Source organism: Marmota flaviventris, chromosome 6, assembly GCF_047511675.1.
Source record: "Marmota flaviventris isolate mMarFla1 chromosome 6, mMarFla1.hap1, whole genome shotgun sequence".
NCBI classification, from domain to species: domain Eukaryota; kingdom Metazoa; phylum Chordata; class Mammalia; order Rodentia; family Sciuridae; genus Marmota; species Marmota flaviventris.
This window is the reverse complement of record NC_092503.1, coordinates 75,392,799-75,412,435: the sequence shown is the minus strand read 5'-3', so window position 1 is coordinate 75,412,435 and position 19,637 is coordinate 75,392,799.

The following is a 19,637-nucleotide window of genomic DNA, read 5'->3' as shown; positions in this document are numbered from 1 at the left end:
ACAAATGGGACTTACTTAAACTGAAAAGTTTTCTCTCATCAAGAGAAACAATAAAAGAGGTAAATAGGGAGCCTACATCATGGGAACAAATTTTTACTCCTCACACTTCAGATAGAGCCCTAATATCCAGAGTATACAAAGAACTCAAAAAATTAAACAATAAGAAAACAAATAACCCAATCAACAAATGGGCCAAAGACCTGAACAGACACTTCTCAGAGGAGGACGTACAATCAATCAACAAATACATGAAAAAATGCTCACCATCTCTAGCAGTCAGAGAAATGCAAATCAAAACCACCCTAAGATACCACCTCACTCCAGTAAGATTGGCAGCCATTATGAAGTCAAACAACAAGTGCTGGAGAGGATGTGGGGAAAAGGGTACTCTTGTACATTGCTGGTGGGACTGCAAACTGGTGCGGCCAATTTGGAAAGCAGTATGGAGATTCCTGGGAAAGCTGGGAATGGAACCACCATTTGACCCAGCTATTGCCCTTCTTGGACTACTCCCTGAAGACCTTAAAAGAGCGTACTACAGGGATACTGCTACATAGATGTTCATAGCAGCACAATCCACAATTGCTAGACTGTGGAACCAACCCAGATGCCCTTCAATAGATGAATGGATAAAAAAAAATGTGGCATTTATACACCATGGAGTATTATGCAGCACTAAGAAATGACAAAATCATAGAATTTGCAGGGAAATGGATGGCGCTAGAGCAGATTATGCTTAGTGAAGCTAGCCAATCCCTAAAAAACAAATACCAAATGTCTTCTTTGATATAATGAGAGCAACTAAGAACAGAGCAGGGAGGAAGAGCAGGAAGAAAAGATTAACATTAAACAGATACATGAGGTGGGATGGAAAGGGAGAGAAAGGGAAATTGCATGGTAATGGAGGGAGACCCTCATTGTTATACAAAATTACATATAAGAGGTTGTGAGGGGAATGGGAAAATAAACAAGGAGAGAAATGAATTACAGTGGATGGGGTAGTGAGATAAGATGGGAGGGGAGGGAGGGGGGATAGTAGAGGATAGGAAAGGTAGCAGAATACAACAGTTACTAATAGGGCATTATGTAAAAATGTGGATGTGTAACCGATGTGATTCTGCAATCTGTATTTGGGGTAAAATTGGGAGTTCATAACCAACTTGAATCTAATGTATGATATATGATATGTCAATAGCTTTACAATGTTTTGAACAACCAATAAAAAAAATAAAATAAAAAAAAATAAATGGTGCACCTTGTCATTTTTTGGAGGAGAAAGCTAGGCCACTGCTGATGCACATTCCGCCACCTTCCTCACAACTGATGCCTATTCCTAATCCCATTCTCATGCCTCTCAGTCAGAACTGGCTACATAAATTGTGAGGCCCAGAGCAAAATTAAAATGTGACCTTTTGGTTCAAAAATTATTAGAATTCTGAGACAGCAATATCACAGCATTAAACTAAGCTTTGAACCCCTCTAAACACAAGCCCTGTGTAACTGCACAGCCCACATGCCTGTGAAGCCAGCCCTGAACTCAATGTTCTTGAGGTAATCTATTTTGCAATGGCAAAAATATTGTGAAATTATTTACTTTGGTGAACATTTTAGAGGAAGGTGCAAGGAAAATTTGACAAATGTCCACAGTGACCTATGAAAATAAAAGACTGTTATTGTCAAAGCTCTGCTAACAATTTGGGAGTTTGGCATGGGGGATCTAGATCTCAGAGGCTTACCCAAGTTTGTCACTTGTGCACGTTACTGTCAGAGACCCATTGGGCCACAACCCTCTGGGCTCTTTCCCAAGCAGCCCAGGGGACATTCTTCTTAAAACTTCACCATGTATAGATAGTGGTCTGACTTTCCACAAGGCTGAGTCATGGATGGTAGATTGACTTTCTGGTCTGGTTGCTACAGATTAGAGTCTGAGTTCAGTTTTTATGTCTGATCTGGCTATTGTTTGTTTGTATATTAAATCTCTCAAAAGCTTTGGAAAGAAAGGGGAAGAAAATGCACAAATGGGAGCTGCAGGAGCAGAGATTGTTTTTAAAAGAGTAGGAAGACAACAGATGACCATAGTTAGAATGAATGTTTCATGTTCATTCATTCACTTATTCACTTAATTAACAAACATTCTTTAAGCATCCATCTCCAACCAGATGATTTTCTTGATACTGTTGATATAAAGAGAAGAAACACCTATCTCTTGCCTTCAAGCATCTTATAGTTTTTCCTGACCAGGATCCTACAGATATCCTACAGAAAATGATTCAAATACTTATTCTCTCAACTTTCCCAAGGATGAAGCATTGCTATTATCACAGAGCACAGTAGAAGTTGACCCTACATGCTCTGAGTCCCTTAGAGAGGTAGAGGTAGAACTTGAATAGAGGGGCAATTTCAGGAGTATCAAGATGGTGGTGCCAATCACAAGATAGAACATTCCAGGGGAAAGTCTAAGATGGTTTATCTAGTAGAAATTTCTAAGTTTAATTGGTTGTATGGACCCAGAATTTAGGAGACAAATCTTATTCTGAACCTTGTGAAATTGTCAGCCCTGGGAAAATGGCCTGTGATGGTCCTGGAGCAAGTGAGGTGTCCTGGAGTTCTGTGTTCCACTCCATCGTCCTCTGTTACTCCTCGCTGGACTCTGACTTACTACCTGTCCAGGACACCAACTGCAACATGAACTCCTCTAGAATAACCTATCTTTTAAAAGGAGACCTTTTTTATCATATATACATATGAAATGGTATAATATTTGAGATTTAACTTAAAATAAGTTGAAGATGTGAACAGAAGTGAAAATAAAGATGAAACGAGAGCTTGAGCTCATTACTAGTTAACCTGAGTGATGGATACCAATAGGTTTATTATAATATTCTTCCTACTTTCATATAGAGGATTGAAATTGCTCCTAATATAAAGTTTTCAAAGATACCAATGCTCAGACCTCACCTCCTCACCATGCCTGGCACGGTGGCAAAGGCTTGTAATTCCAGGAACTCGGGAGACTGGAGCAGCACATTTTGCACTAGAAGACAAATTCAGTTCAGCCCCTTATAAGCTGTGTGATTCAGGAAAGTTGTCTTACAGCTGTGTCTATTGCACTTCATAGGGTTGAGAAGCAACTTCCAAGAAAATACTATTTAAAGTACCTGCGAAGTTACCAGTTACTTATGGAATCCCAAGAATCATTAGTTCCTTCCACCTCCCTTGCTCCTTTGTTCATACATCCACCATCAGGAAGAGTCAGCTCTGCCGACATTCTGCCCACTAGCTTCTCTAGGAAAAGGATGATGGAAGGATTTGCCAGTTCTAAGATTAAATACAGCACTAGGGCCATCCTCTAAGTAGGCCATCTTCTAAGGTCACCTCTCCAGAGCGACCCTCGGCTACTGCACACTGTTTCCTTCCTCAAGGTTGAGTCTTCTGCAAATCTGAAATTCTGGGAAGACCCACCCTGCAATGCCATTAACATGGTTGATGCTTTTTGCCTGATACATTGACAAGGATTTCATTTGAGGAGAAAAAAAAACTTCATTAAAGGAGGTGGCCAGGGAATATGGGAATTCACATGTTCCCTCACAACAAATACCCCTGGCCCTGGAACATTTCTCTTTAAGTCACAGGGCCTAAGTACATGGCCAAGTTCACGGGGCCCTTGCCAAGGGTACAAACTACCCGTCGTGTTGCACTGTGTGGTTTTGTCCACTCAATTCTGAATTCCCTAATAAAGGGATTATCACTCCATTTGCCATCATCCACTGCTCCTCCTCAGAAATCTGGTTCTTTGATTTCCTTTGGAGTCCAAAATAAAAACAAGTGGGTCAGAAAATAAATCCTACCATCCCCTCAGAAGAGCCTCCATGAAAACTCTTAGCCACCAGCCCGGATACTGTTTCACAGTTGCCTTACCCTGAACGTCTCCACGCAAGAGTACTGGGTGGAGTCTTCCCCTTTCCCTATAATATTCTCCTTCCTCCCTTTCTCACCCACAAAACATGCCCTGGCAGCTCTGGTGACCACAATGTTAGCATTGTAAAGAGAGAAGCTAGGTGACTGCTCTCCTACCCACAAGCACAGCAGTATGCTTGGCCACCCACCACCACTACCAGGAGTCACCGCTACGTAGTACCTGGCAGAGGAGATGCTCAGTAAATGCCAAGCAAATTGGGTTAAATCAAAACAGAGCTTGAGGAAAAGGCAAGAAGACTCAACAATAATAACATGAGTGGCCACTAAACAGAGATCAAGAACTAGGGAAGAATTACATAGATACTGATAATTAAGGTAAAATTAGCACCTAAAACTATAATGCTGGTCCACAAGACAAAACCTGCTTGTGCGTGCCTGGCATTTCAAGTTACACCTCCAGGCCAGGTAAGTCCCATGTGCCTCTGCTCTCCATCATGAGAAAATGATTCTGCTGAAGTTCAGTAGATCTCCAAGGGAACTGGAATCATTGAAATGGAGAAGACCAAAGCTTAGAGCCACATTGTTCCTTGGCACCAACCTAAGTGTGACTGTAATGCGCATTGGCTTATCCCAAGGAAGGCTGGTTCCAGCACTCACACTCCAACTGTCAGTTTCCTCCTCTCAGTGAGGCAATGGCCGCATGGCCAGTCATCAGCCTGGAGGGTTAAGGCAATGCCCAGGGAACAGAGCAAACTTCATCTGGGAAAGTAGAGAGCCAGCCCCCAAATACCAAGTACAAACATCAAGTCCATATGCAGAATCAGAGCAGGGGTGAAGGTCCAGGCATTTTAATTTAGCAAAGACAATACCAAAGTAAGAGAAGGCGATTCTAAGCAAAGTCAGGCTCTCCCAGCCACTTCAGAGTCCTAAGATTCACAGAGTGTGGTGGATCACCTAACTTAGGAGCAACAGGAAAGTTCTATGAAAATTTAGGAAACCCACCATTAAGCATCTCCTTTCTTCTGGCTTAATGACATCTAGAGAGTCCATCTGAGCTCTCTCCTTTCCTCCCAGCCACCTTTACCCAAAGTCTCTATTTAAAACAACAATAGTAGTCCCCCTACGCCGGCAAGGTAGATGGAACTGTGACCACCCACAGAGCAGGCCCAGTGGCCTGCTGAGGGGCAGAGCCGCCCCCCACACCCCGCGCCTGCCAGGTAGGTGGAACTGTGACCACCAACAGAAAAGGCCCAGTGGCCCGCGGAGGGGCAGAGCTTCCAATCACTCCTGCAAGTTAGGCGGGCCTGCGACCCACCAGCAGAAGAGGAGCAGCGGCCTGCTGAGAGGCAGAGCCGCCCCCTCCCCCTGCACCGGCAAGGTAGACGGAACTGTGACCACCCACAGAACAGGCCCAGCGGCCTGCTGAGGGGCAGAGCCGCCCCCCACCCCCCGCGCCTGCCAGGTAGGCGGAACTGTGACCACCAACAGAAAAAGCCCAGTGGCCCGCGGAGGGGCAGAGCTTCCAATCACTCCTCCAAGGTAGGCGGGCCTGCGACCCACCAGCAGAAGAGGAGCAGTGGCCTGCTGAGAGGCAGAGCCTCCCCCTCCCCCCGCGCCTGCAAGGTAGTCGGAACTGTGACCACCATCAGAACAGGTCAGACCTGCAACCGACAGACAGAACAGGCCCAGTGGCCTGAGGAAGGGTAGAGCCGCCCCCACCCCCGCGCCTGCAAGGTAGGCGGACCTGCGACCCACTGGCAGAACAGCCCCAGAGGCCTGCAGAGGGGCAGTGCCGCTGCCTGCGGCTGCAAAGTAGGCAGAACTGCGACCACCGACAGAACAAGCCTAGCGGCCCGCAGAGGGACAGAGCCATCACCTGCGCCTGCAAGGTAGACGGACCTGCTACCGACCGGCAGAGCAGGCCCAGCGGCCTGCCGGCGTGGTAGGCACATTGCCCCAATTGGAGGAGGGGCAGAGCCGCCGCCCGCGCCTGCGGGGGACACTTTGCAACTATACAAGACCAATATAAATATATAGGGGGGAAATTCAATAGCACAACAGTTTCACCAAGTAGAAAGGAACGCGAACAGTATGAAGAGACAAGGAAAGAAAGGACCACAAGCAATGCAGGTCAACTCAACGTTAGAAGAGGTAATAGCTGCAGCAGATGGAATGTCAGATAAAGAATTCAGGATATACATGCTTCAGATGATCTGGAGTCTCAAGGAAGACATCAGACAGCAAAATCAGACAATGAAAGATCACTTCAACAATGAATTACATAAACAAATCCAAGAAGCAAAAGATCAACTATACAGGGAGATAGAGGTTATAAAAAACAAACAAACAGAAATCCTAGAAATGCAGGAAGCAATAAACCAACTTAAAAACTCAATGGAGAATACTACCAGCAGAGTAGAACACTTAGAAGATAGAACATCAGACAATGAAGATAAAGTATTTCAACTTGAAAAGAACATAGACAGCTCAGCAAGACTGTTCAGAAACCATGAGCAGAACATCCAAGAAATATGGGATAACATCAAGAGACCAAATTTAAGAGTCATTGGGATACAGGAAGGGACAGAGTTTCAAACCAAAGGAATGAGCAATCTATTCAATGAAATAATACGAGAAAACTTCCCAGACTTGAAGAATGAGACAGAATCCCCAATCCTAGAAGCCTACAGGATGCCGAATGTGCAAAATCATAAGAGAGCCACACCTAGACACATTATAATGAAGATGCCCAACATACAGAATAAGGAGAGAATTTTAAAAGCTACAAGAGAAAGGAAGCAGATCACATTTAGGGGTAAGCCAATCAGGATAACAGCTGATCTTTCAACACAGACTCCGAAAGCTAGAAGATCCTGGAATAACATATTTCAAACACTGAAAGAAAATGGGTTCCAACCAAGAATTGTGTTTCCAGCGAAATTAAGCTTCAGGATGGAAGATGAAATTAAAACCTTCCACGATAAACAAAAGTTAAAAGAATTTGCAGCTAGAAAACAATCTCTTCAAAACATTCTTGGCAAAACATTACAGGAAGAGGAAATGGAAAATAACAATGAAAACCAACAATGGGAGGTAGGACAGTAAAGGGGGAGAAAATAATCAAAGAGGAAAACAAACCATGTTTAGTAACATAAATAAACAAATATGGCTGGAAGAACAACCCATATCTTAATAATAACCCTAAATGTTAATGGCTTAAACTCACCAATCAAGAGACACAGGCTAGTAGAATGGATCACAAAACAAGACCCAACAATATGCTGCCTACAGGAGACGCATTTGATAGGAAAAGACATACATAGGCTGAAGGTGAAAGGTTGGGAAAAATCATATAACTCATATGGACTTCGGAAACAAGCAGGAGTGTCCATACTCATATCAAATAAAATAGATATCAAGCCAAAGTTAATCAAAAGGGATAAAGAGGGACACTACATACTGCTTAAGGGAACCATACACCAACAAGACATAACAATCATAAATATATATGCCCAAACAATGGTGCAGCTATGTTCATCAAACAAACTCTTCTCAAGTTCAAGAGTCTAATAGACCACCATACAATAATCATGGGAGACTTCAACACACCTCTCTCGCCACTGGACAGATCTTCCAAACAAAATTTGAATAAGGAAACTATAGAACTCAATAACACAATTAATAACCTAGACTTAATTGACTTATATAGAATATACCACCCAACATCAAGCAGTTACACTTTTTTCTCAGCAGCACATGGATCCTTCTCAAAAATAGATCATATATTATGTCACAGGGCAACTCTTAGACAATATAAAGGAGTAGAGATAATACCATGCATCCTATCTGATCATAATGGAATGAAACTGAAAATCAATGATAAAAGAAGGAAGGAAAAAGCATACATCACTTGGAGAATGAACAATAGGTTACTGAGTGATCAATGGGTTATAGAAGACATCAAGGAGGAAATTAAAAAATTCTTAGAGATTAATGAAAACACAGACACAACATATTGGAATCTATGGGACACATTGAAAGCAGTTCTAAGAGGAAAATTCATTGCTTGGAGTTCATTCCTTAAAAAAAGAAAAAAACAACAAATAAATGATCTCATACTTCATCTCAAAATCCTTGAAAAAGAAGAGCAAAACAACAGCAAAAGAAGTAGAAGTCAAGAAACAATGAAAATCAGAGCTGAAATTAATGAAATCGAAACAAAAGAAACAATTGAAAAAATTGACAAAACTAAAAGTTGGTTCTTTGAAAAAAATAAACAAAATCGACAGACCCTTAGCCATGCTAGCGAAGAGAAGAAGAGAGAGAACTCAAATTACTAGCATACGGGATGAAAAAGGCAATATCACAACAGACACTTCAGATATACAGAAGATAATCAAAAATTATTTTGAATCCTTATACTCCAATAAATTAGAAGATAGTGAAGGCATCGATAAATTTCTTAAGTCATATGATCTGCCCAGATTGAGTCAGGAGGATATAGACAACCTAAACAGACCAATATCAATTGAGGAAATAGAAGAAACCATCAAAAGACTACCAACTAAGAAAAGCCCAGGACCGGATGGGTATACAGCAGAGTTTTACAAAACCTTTAAAGAGGAACTAATACCAATACTTTTCAAGCTACTTCAGGAAATAGAAAAAGAGGGAGAACTTCCAAATTCATTCTACGAGGCCAACATCACCCTGATACCTAAACCAGACAAAGACACTTCAAAGAAAGAAAACTACAGACCAATATCTCTAATGAACCTAGATGCAAAAATCCTCAATAAAATTCTGGCGAATCGGATACAAAAACATATCCAAAAAATTGTGCACCATGATCAAGTAGGATTCATCCCTGGGATGCAAGGCTGGTTCAATATACGGAAATCAATAAATGTTATTCACCAAATCAATAGACTTAAAAATAAGAACCATATGATCATCTCAATAGATGCGGAAAAAGCATTCGACAAAGTACAGCATCCCTTTATGTTCAAAACTCTAGAAAAACTAGGGATAACAGGAACATACCTCAATATTGTAAAAGCAATCTATGCTAAGCCTCAGGCTAGCATCATTCTGAATGGAGAAAAATTGAAGGCATTCCTCTAAAATCTGGAACAAAACAGGGATGCCCTCTCTCACCACTTCTGTTCAACATAGTTCTCAAAACACTGGCCAGAGCAATTAGACACACAAAAGAAATTAAAGGCATAAAAATAGGAAAAGAAGAACTTAAATTATCACTATTTGCAGATGATATGATTCTATACCTAGCAGACCCAAAAGGCTCTACAAAGAAACTATTAGAGCTAATAAATGAATTCAGCAAAGTGGCAGGATATAAAATCAACATGCATAAATCAAAGGCATTCCTGTATATCAGCGACAAATCCTCTGAAATGGAAATGAGGACAACCACTCCATTCACAATATCTTCAAAAAAAATAAAATACTTGGGAATCAACCTAACAAAAGAGGTGAAAGACTTATACAATGAAAACTACAGAACCCTAAAGAGAGAAATAGAAGAAGATCTTAGAAGATGGAAAAATATACCCTGTTCATGGATAGGCAGAACTAACATCATCAAAATGGCGATATTACCAAAAGTTCTCTATAGGTTTAATGCAATGCCAATCAAAATCCCAACGGCATTTCTTGTAGAAATAGAGAAAGCAATCATGAAATTCATATGGAAAAATAAACGACCCAGAATAGCAAAAACAATGCTAAGCAGGAAGTGTGAATCAGGCGGTATAGCGATACCAGACTTCAAACTATACTACAGAGCAATAGTAACAAAAACAGCATGGTACTGGTACCAAAACCGGCGGGTGGACCAATGGTACAGAATAGAGGACACAGAAACCAATCCACAAAACTACAACTATCTTATATTTGATAAAGGGGCTAAAAGCATGCAATGGAGGAAGGATAGCTTCTTCAACAAATGGTGCTGGAAAAACTGGAAATCCATATGCAGCAAAATGAAACTGAATCCCTTTCTCTCGCCATGCACAAAAGTGAATTCAAAATGGATCAAGGAGCTTGATATCAAATCAGAGACACGCCGTCTGATAGAAGAAAAATTTGGCTATGATCTACATACTGTGGGGTCAGGCTCCAAATTCCTCAATAGGACACCCATAGCACAAAAGTTAATAACTAGAATCAACAAATGGGACTTACTCAAACTAAAAAGTTTTTTCTCAGCAAAAGAAACAATAAGAGAGGTAAATAGGGAGCCTACATCCTAGGAACAAATCTTTACTCCTCACACTTCAGATAGAGCCCTAATATCCAGAGTATACAAAGAACTCAAAAAATTAGACAATAAGAGAACAAACAACCCAATCAACAAGTGGGCCAAGGACCTGAACAGACACTTCTCAGAGGAGGACATACAATCAATCAACAAGTACATGAAAAAATGCTCACCATCTCTAGCAGTCAGAGAAATGCAAATCAAAACCACCCTAAGATACCATCTCACTCCAGTTAGATTGGCAGCCATTATGAAGTCCAACAACAACAAGTGCTGGCGAGGATGTGGGGGAAAGGGTACACTTGTACATTGCTGGTGGGACTGCAAATTGGTGCAGCCAATTTGGAAAGCAGTATGGAGATTTCTTGGAAAGCTGGGAATGGAGCCACCATTTGACCCAGCTATTCCCCTTCTCGGTCTATTCCCTAAAGACCTAAAAAGAGCATGCTACAGGGACACTGCTACATCGATGTTCATAGCAGCACAATTCACAATAGCAAGACTGTGGAACCAACCTAGATGCCCTTCAATAGATGAATGGATAAAAAAAATGTGGCATTTATACACAATGGAGTATTACTCTGCATTAAAAAATGACAAAATCATAGAATTTACAGGGAAATGGATGGCATTAGAGCAGATTATGCTAAGTGAAGCTAGCCAATCCCTAAAAAACAAATGCCAAATGTCTTCTTTGATATAAGGAGAGTAACTAAGAACAGAGTAGAGTCGAAGAGCATGAGAAGAAGATTAACATTAAACAGGGATGAGAGGTGGGAGGGAAAGGGAGAGAGAAGGGAAATTGCATGGAAATGGAAGGAGACCCTCAGAGTTATACAAAAGTACATACAAGAGGAAGTGAGGGGAAAGGGAAAAATAATACAAGGGGGACAAATGAATGTCAGTAGATGGGGCAGAGAGAGAAGAGGGGAGGGGAGGGGAGGGGAGGGGGGATAGTAGAGGATAGGAAAGGCAGCAGAACACAACAGACACTAGTATGGCAATATGTAAATCAATGGATGTGTAACTGATGTGATTCTGCAATCTGTATATGGGGTAAAAATGGGAGCTCATAACCCACTTGAATCAAAGTGTGAAATATGATATATCAAGAACTATGTAATGTTTTGAACAGCCAACAAGAAAAAATTAAAAAAAAAACAATAGTAATTCCTTAATAATCCCTTCATATACAAGACATCATATTTCACATGTACTCAACCTGCACAATGACATTGTGAAGTGAGCCTGGCAATCTTTAATATTCCCATCTCACAAATGTGAAAACAGATTCTCATCCCTCAAGCCAGTAGCAGAGTTATAACTGGAGTCTATATCTCCTGAGCCACATCTAATTCAGTATGGGCTGGAGTTTAGAAATTCTGGGCAACTGTATGCTTAACAGAGAGACAGGAGATGGCATAAAACAAAACAGTGACTTCATCTTGCACAGATTGATATTTTACCTGTGCTTTTGTAGACACTGCTCTATAACACAAATCTGCCCTCTGATCAGTACTCAAAGTTTTCGACTATGCTGAAGAGAGTTACACATCCCCATTCTACACCCCCCCCCCATAAAACAGACAATAAGGTGACATTACTGAATCCTGGTCAGGAATTGTTGTAGTCAGACCCAAGTAAAGGCTTTCTGACCTATTTCTTCTCAAACAAAACATATTAAATCAGAAAAAGTATGTTGTTCTTCCTTTCGCTGAAGAGGGGGAAAAAAACAGAAACAAAACACACATGCCCCATAAAATTCAGCCACTACCATCAAAATTGAAATTCTAATTAAAGCCATGCTCTGAATGTCTTCTTTCTCTCCATCAATATTGCTTTAAATGCTTATTAGAGTAGTTTTGACTTGCATTTCTCTAATGCTAGAGATATTGAACATTTTTTCATATATTTGTTGATGGATTGTATATCCTCTTTTGAGAAGTGTCTGTTCAGTTCCTTGGCCCATTTATTGATATGGTTATTTGATTTTTTGGCATTAAGATTTTTGAGTTCTTTTTATATTCTAGAGATCAGTGCTCTATCCAACATGCATGTGGTAAGAATTTGTTCTCAATTAGTAGGCTCTCTATTCACCTCACTGATTGTTTCTTTTGCTGAGAAGAAACTTTTTAGTTTGAATTTATCCCATTTATTGATTCTTAATAATAATTCTTGCACTATAGGAGTCTTATTAAGGAAGTTGGGGCCTAATCCAACATGATGAAGATTTGGGCTTACTTTTTCTTCTAATAGACACAGTGTCTCTGGTTTAATTCTGAAAGAAAAGTGACCACAACACTCGGAGCAACCAAGAGATCTTTATTGCAGCAGTGCAACAAAGAGAAAAGAAAGAAGGAAAGAAGTGGGAGGGGGGCAGCTGGGGAAGGCTTTTATAGCCCTTCTACTGTGCTGCCTAAATCTAACAGGGTCTCTGGGTTTGCAAGCTGCCTTGTTGGCACACAAGGGGGTTAAGTGCTCAGCCTTGAGCGGCGAGCTACGTGTTCAGCCTTGAGCAGGGGGGCGAAGTGCTCAGCCTTGAGTGGGGGCTTGGGCATTTGGGCTTGAAGTAAACAGGTGATAAAGAGCCAGACAGAGGTTTGAGCAGCCAGGTCATCCTGCAGCTAACTGTTTGGCATGCCCTGCAGACAGCTTACTCAGCCTGTCCTGCACCTAACATTCCTCCCTTTTTGTTTTTCTAAGTGACATGGGGGACGACGTAAAGTCCTCTGGCTACTTCCTGCTTAATGATGGGCGGCCTTGGGCCTAGAAGGGGAAGTGGAGGAATGTTCAGGGGACAGATCTGAGAACACCAGGGCAGCCAGAAATAACACCCAGTGGCTATAGACAACTACTTCGGTAGGGGTAAAATCCATAAAAGTTCCTTGAAGCCACAAGTTCTCGATGGCATCAAACCAGTCCTGGATGGAGGAGATTGTTGGTATCAGCCACTGGTCCTGTAGTAGGGACTCTAGGAAGTATTGGAAGCGTTGTCTCGACATGGCGTCACCAGTACCTGAAGAGGATCAGAGCGAGCAAGAACAGGATGAGGATTAAAGCAAAGGTCAGTTTTTGGCAGGAGTTCCATGCTGGGGGACTAACAGAGAAGAGGCCAAGGGTCATGAGGAGGCTTAAAAGGACATAAAGGCTCAAAAATCCAGGATGGCAGGCTAAGAAGTTCTCTGGGCTCAGTGTCTCTCGCTGTCCAATGGCTGTTGTTTTTGTGTTGTCAGCATCGGGTGAGAGCTTCGCGAGAGGAGTTGGAGTCATCTAGTTCAGGAAGAAGTTGGTAATCCCTGAGAAGATGCTGGTTAAAGGTACGGTTAGAAATTGTGTTCATCTGGTTTTGGAGGAATTTTATTACGCATGGGAGGAAAGTGCAGAAGAGTATTATGCCTATAAGACAGCCTAAGAAGGGCATGAGCCAGGTGACAAAGGGATTTTGAAAGAAGTCCAGAAAAGAAGTTTGGGAAGTAGCTTTAGTCAGTTGGGTTGCAAGGTCAGTAAGTTTGTTAACATTTTGTTCTACTAGGCCTGATTCATTCACATAATAGCAGCATTCTTCCCTTAGAAATAGGCAAGTACCTCTTTTTTCGGCTGTCAATAAATCTAATGCCCGTCTGTTTTGGAGTACCACCTGAGCCAGAGAGGTGACCTGTCTCTGGAGGGAGGAGAGTGACTCTGCTGTAGCATCGAGAGCTGCTTGGAGTTTTTTGTGAAGGTCATCTTTAGTCCAAATAGAGTGCCCTATAGCTCCTCCTGATACTCCGGCTGCTGCTACAGTTGCGACTATGGAAATTCCTATCAGGATAGGTAGGAAGGCTGCATGCTTGCTGCGTGGCAAAGTAAAATGAGAGAATAAGTGTTCAAATTCTGCGGTGCTATATAAAGTAAGCTGAGGGGTTACTTGAACAACAAAACAGGGAGTGGTTATATTGTCAGGGATATAGGTCATTAGAGTTCCATTACACCAAAGAAAGTCTCCAGGATTTGTGTATTTGTTTGTAGAAACAATTGTGTAATGTGAGCGTCTGTCGTGTTGGATGTGTGGTGAGGGGCTGATGCAGAGCCATCGGGGTAAGGCAGAGAAATTGGTGTTACTGGGTGTGGGTTCCCATAAAGGGACATTCAAGGCAGGTTGCATTCTACCGCCAGTGGGGGAAAAATCGTATGAGGAGAAGTTGAGAGGGACTGCAGCCAGGAGGGGCCTTTCCAGGGAGGCACAAAGAAAACAGTTTTGGGGATTTAGAGTGGGGACTGTAGTGTTTAGAAATGCCAGTGTATTCTGGATGATTTTGATCCAGGTATGGATTTGAGAACTGGGTTTGGAGGGGTCTGAGGAGGAGGGACCTTGGAGTTCCTCTATCTGCTTATTTAGGACTTTTTCAGAGTGCTGTATGTTTGAGGTGAGGATTGTTGGCTCAGATGATGTTTGTGTTACTATGCTTCTCCCTATCCATAAATATCCAGAGGGCTTGGTCTGGTAGTTAGCCCAAAAAGCAGCTCCTGTGACTCCCAAGGCCCATTGTGGGTGGGCTGGGTCATAGATTTTTAGTGCAAAATGGTATTTTCTCTTTCTGCCCTGTGCTCTGGCCTCTTTCCAAGTCTCCTTGGGTATCAAATGGAACATACTGGTATCTATTTTCCTGTCATAATGATGGATTCTGCATGACCAGTAAGGACAGCCTTTATAGGTGTCTGGCCACCATTTACAATAATCTCGAGTCTGATTGAATAGAAAGCAGAGATAGGGTCCTATTGAGGCTGTTTTGTAGAATCGAGACTTTGCAAGGGAAATGGTCATGGGGGCAGTTGAGTTGAGGGGCATATCAAAAGTGGCAATTTGTTCAGTTTTAAATATGGATCCATCTTTCCATTGATCAACTCCTGTGAATCTCCATATGTAGGATCCCGAGGAGATATGGAAAAGAGAGGCATAGGCTAAGAGGAGGTAAGGGAGGTGGACCCAGATCTGGAAGTTATTCATTGGTTTTTTTTTTTTTTTGGAAGCCTGGTGAAACGAAGTTTCAGTGGGTTGGTGGGAGAAGGGCTGCAGGCATATTCTGGTGAAGAAGAGGTATCCGCAGACTCAGGCTCAGGAGCTGATGCAGGTTTAAACCTGGAAATGCAAATCCAGGGAGTTAGCATTGTTGGAGACTCCTGAAGCCTTGCGGCAGTGGGGGTACATAGGGTAACTTGTAAGGGACCTTCCCATTTTGGTGACAAGGGACAATCTCGGTGTTGTGGGGGAGAGAAGAATACCCAGGTTTCTGGTGTTAGGGGAAAAGAAGTGTGAGGCCTTTGGGGGTCTGGGAGTAGGCTTTTCCAGAGCTGAGAGCATATAAAAGAAAGAAGAGAGAAAGAAAGACTTTCTGGTAGAGTCCACTCAGGAGCTGCAACACCAGGGGGAAGGGCAGGGCCGCCGTACATAACCTCAAACGGGGAGAGAAGGGTGGGTTTCCTTGGTAATACTCTAAATCGGAATAGGGCAAGGAGAAGGAGTTTGGTCCAATCTAGGTGAATCTCAAGTGTAAGCTTGGTTAGAATTTCTTTTATTGTTCGGTTGGTACGTTCCACCTTTCCAGATGACTGTGGATGATAGGGAATGTGCAGGTGCCATGGAATGTTAAGAACTTTAGCAACATGCTGTGTAATCTGAGAAATGAACTCGGGTCCGTTGTCGGACTGAAAAGAGGTGGGTACTCCAAATCTGGGTATAATCTCAGAGACAAGGATAGAGGCAACTGTGGTAGCCCGCTTGTTGGCTGTTGGAAAGGCTTCAACCCATCCTGAGAAAGTGTCCACTAGAACTAGTAGGTATTTAAGTTTGCAGACAGGTGGCATGTTGGTAAAGTCTAGCTGCCAGTCGGCTGCTGGAGTGTGGCCCCGTGCTTGATGTTCCTGGTTTTAAAGGGGTTTGAGGATTTGTTCTTTTACAGATGGGGCAATTAGAAGTTAGCTGTTGCAGAAAGTGAGCATCCTCAGGGCTGAGTGTGAGAAATGAGCTCATAAAAGCTTTGAGGCTTTGGGAGTTAGTATGAAAGATGGAGTGGAGATATGAGAGCATGGATCCGGTTGACAATGGGGATTCTGGTTGGGGGATAACGGGTGCTAGGGTACAATATGGGGCAAGGGCTACTAATCGGGCTTCCTGATCAGCCCTTGAATTGCCTCTTGTGATAGGTGAAGAGTCATGTTGGTGTGAGCGACAGTGTGTGATCCCGATTTTAGTGGGAAGGAGTGAGGCTTTAAGGAGATCAGTGATGAGCTTAGCATTGGTGACTGCAGAGCCCTTCGTTGTAAGGAGTCCTCTTTCTTTCCATATGGCAGAATGGGAGAGGATTATGTGATAAACATATTTAGAGTCCATGTATAAGTTTAGGGAATGGTCAGCTGCCAGGTGGAATGCCCTAGTGATGGCTATTAATTCAGCTTGTTGGTTGGTGGTGTGTGGAGGCAGGGATTTTGCCTCTACTGTAGAAAATTTTATGCCGAGTGGGTCAGCCAGGGAGATAACAGCATAGCCTGCATAATGACGACCATCTAGTGTGAAGGCACTGCCGTCAGTAAACCAAGTGTAAGTGGCATCAGGCAAAGGCCCTTCTTGGATATGAGTGGGGCAGGGCATAAGGTTTTCTAGTCCTTCAAGGCAGTGATGGGAGGGAGGTGTTTCAGTTTGGGGAAGAAGAGTTGCTGGGTTTAGGGCTGAGCAAGCCCTAAAAGAAATAGAGGGATCGTGGAGGAATGAGACTAGAAGGCAAAGGATGCGGCAGCTAGGAAGGGTCTTTGAGCTTTTGTAGGTGAGAAGATCCTCTAGAGTGTGAGGGGAAATTATAATAGTTTGTGCTCCAAAAGTCAGTTTCTTTGTCTCCTGTAGTAAAACGTGTGCTGCAGCTAGAGCACGCAGGCATGGGGCCCACCCCCTAACAGTTGGATCTAGTTGTTTGGAAAGGTAAGCCACAGGGGCAAAGGTGGGCCCTTTATTTTGACCTAACATACCAAGGGCTAAGCCTGTTTTTTCATGGACATAAAGAAGAAAGGTTTGTTGGATATCTGGGAGATGTAGGGCCAGTGCTCGGAGGAGGGCTTGTTGTATAGAGAGAAAATAAGATTTAGGTGATGAGGGAAGGGGCTCCTGTTTGTCCCCCTTGGCCATTTCATATAGTGGTCTGGTCAGGAGTGAGAAATTGGAATCCAGGCCCTAAAATATCCTGCTAGACCCAGGAAGGATAAAATTTCTTCCTTAGTTTTTGGGATGGGGTAGTCACGAATTAGAGCTTTTCGATCTAGAGTGATTGCCTTGGAATCTTGGGAGAGTTGGACTCCAAGGTAGGTGACCTGAGGTTGTGATAATTGTACTTTTTGAGGAGACACCTGGTAACCTTTGTCAGCCAGAAAGTTAAGAAGCGTGTTGGTGTCAGTTTTGGAAATGTTTAGAGTGGGTCTGCAGAGGAGTAGGTCATCTACATATTGGAGGAGGGTTGAAAGAGGGAGGTTGAGGCCCTTTAGATCGGCAGACAATGTCTGACCAAAGAGGTGTGGGCTGTCTCTAAAGCCCTGAGGGAGGACAGTCCATGTTAATTGCTGAGATTGTTGAGTATCTGGATCTGTCCAGGTAAAGGCAAAGAGTTCTTGGGAAGGTGGAGCCAAGGGAATAGTAAAAAAAGGCATCCTTTAAATCTATAACAGAAAAATAGGAAGTTGAGGCCGGAATAAGGGACAGGAGAGTATATGGGTTTGAAACTAGTGGGTGGATAGGTTTAATGGCCTCGTTCACGAGACGAAGATCCTGAACCTGGCGGTAAGTCCCATTGGGTTTTTTGACTGCAAGAATGGGAGTATTATATGGTGAATGTGTGGGCCTAAGGAAGCCCTTTTTAAGAAGGCTGGAAATGATAGGTTGTAGTCCCTTTTGACTGGACCTCGGGAGGGGATATTGAGGCTTATTTTGAATGTGATAGGTATTTTTTAAGTGAACCTCAACTGGGGGACATTTAGCCAGGGATGGAGTCTCTGTGTCCCAGACTAATGGGTTTACTTGGTCTTGTGGAAGCGGAAGGGGATGATCTGGTGTAGCCTGTAGGGCAGCCATGGCTATAACTGAGGGGAGGGAGGATGGTGGAAACAGCAGAAAGGAAATCATGGCCTTAAATTTAGATAGAACATCTCTGCCTAAAAGGGGAACGGGGCATTGGGGCATCACCAGGAAGGAGTGTGAGAATGAGTGGCCTGAAAATAAACAGGGTAGGGGTGGGGTGGTTTTGGGATATATTGCTTGTCCACCTAAACCCAACAATAGGGGACTGAGAGGGAAGTAAGGATCCCCAAAATCCTGTAAGACCAAGAATGTTGCTCCAGTGTCTATTAAAAAGAGAATTTTGTGACCATCAACCGTCACTTGGACCTTGGGTTCCTGCATGGTGATTGGACTTGTTGGGACAGAAGTCTTGAGGCCCCATCAATCGTCAGTGGCTAGTCCCATGAGATTATGGGGGAGGCTAGGGCCTGGCCGTGCACCCCTTCAGGTACGAGGACATTCCGAAGCCCAGTGGCCTATCATGGAACATTTTGGGCAGGGTCTGGTAGGCGACCTTGGATTGGGGCAGGCTCTGCTCCAATGTCCTTCTTGTCCACACTTAAAGCAAGCCCCAGGGGGTTCTGGTTTCAGGGGATGGTCTTGCCACATGGGAGATGAGTTTTGAGAGGGCCCACGGAGGGCCTGAGCCAGCATTTGGCACTTTAGGCGTTTAGCCTTTTCATCTCGGTTATGATAGACCTTAAAAGCAGTAGCAAGAATCTCGGTCTGGGGAGTGAGGGGGCCTCGTTCTAATTTTTTAAGTTTGATCCGAATATCAGGAAAACTTTGGGCAAAGAAATAAATCATTAGTAACTGTCGGCCATCAGGGGTCCAAATTAGTGTATTGCAGGAGAGCCTTAGTTAGGTGGTCCAGAAAGGCTGATGGGTTCTCATGTTTATCTTGGATGATTTCCTGAAGTTTCTCAAAATTAACTGGTTTTTGGGCTGCCCTTTTTAGGCCTGCCAGAATACAAGTGGTGAAATGATCTTGGTTTGTGATGCCGTTATTGGTGTTGTAGTCTCAGAGGGGATCTTGGTCTGGGACTGCTGGGGGCCCAGTGGGATGTGCCGGATTGGTCTGATGGACCTCATCTGCATGAGTACGAGCCTGTTCCCAAACCCATCTTCTCTCCTCAGGAAGTAAAGTATTGGAGAGGATCATATAGACATCATGGAAGGTGAGGCTATAGGCCTGTGTTAAATATTGGAATTCTTTGGTATATACAACTGGGTTGGTAGTATATGAGCCTAGTCGTTTTTCAATTTGGGAGAGGTCAGCCATAGAAAAGGGGACATGTACTCGGATAATGCCTTCAGCACCTGCTGCCTCACGCAAGGGGGCAATTATTTGAGGAAGGGCAT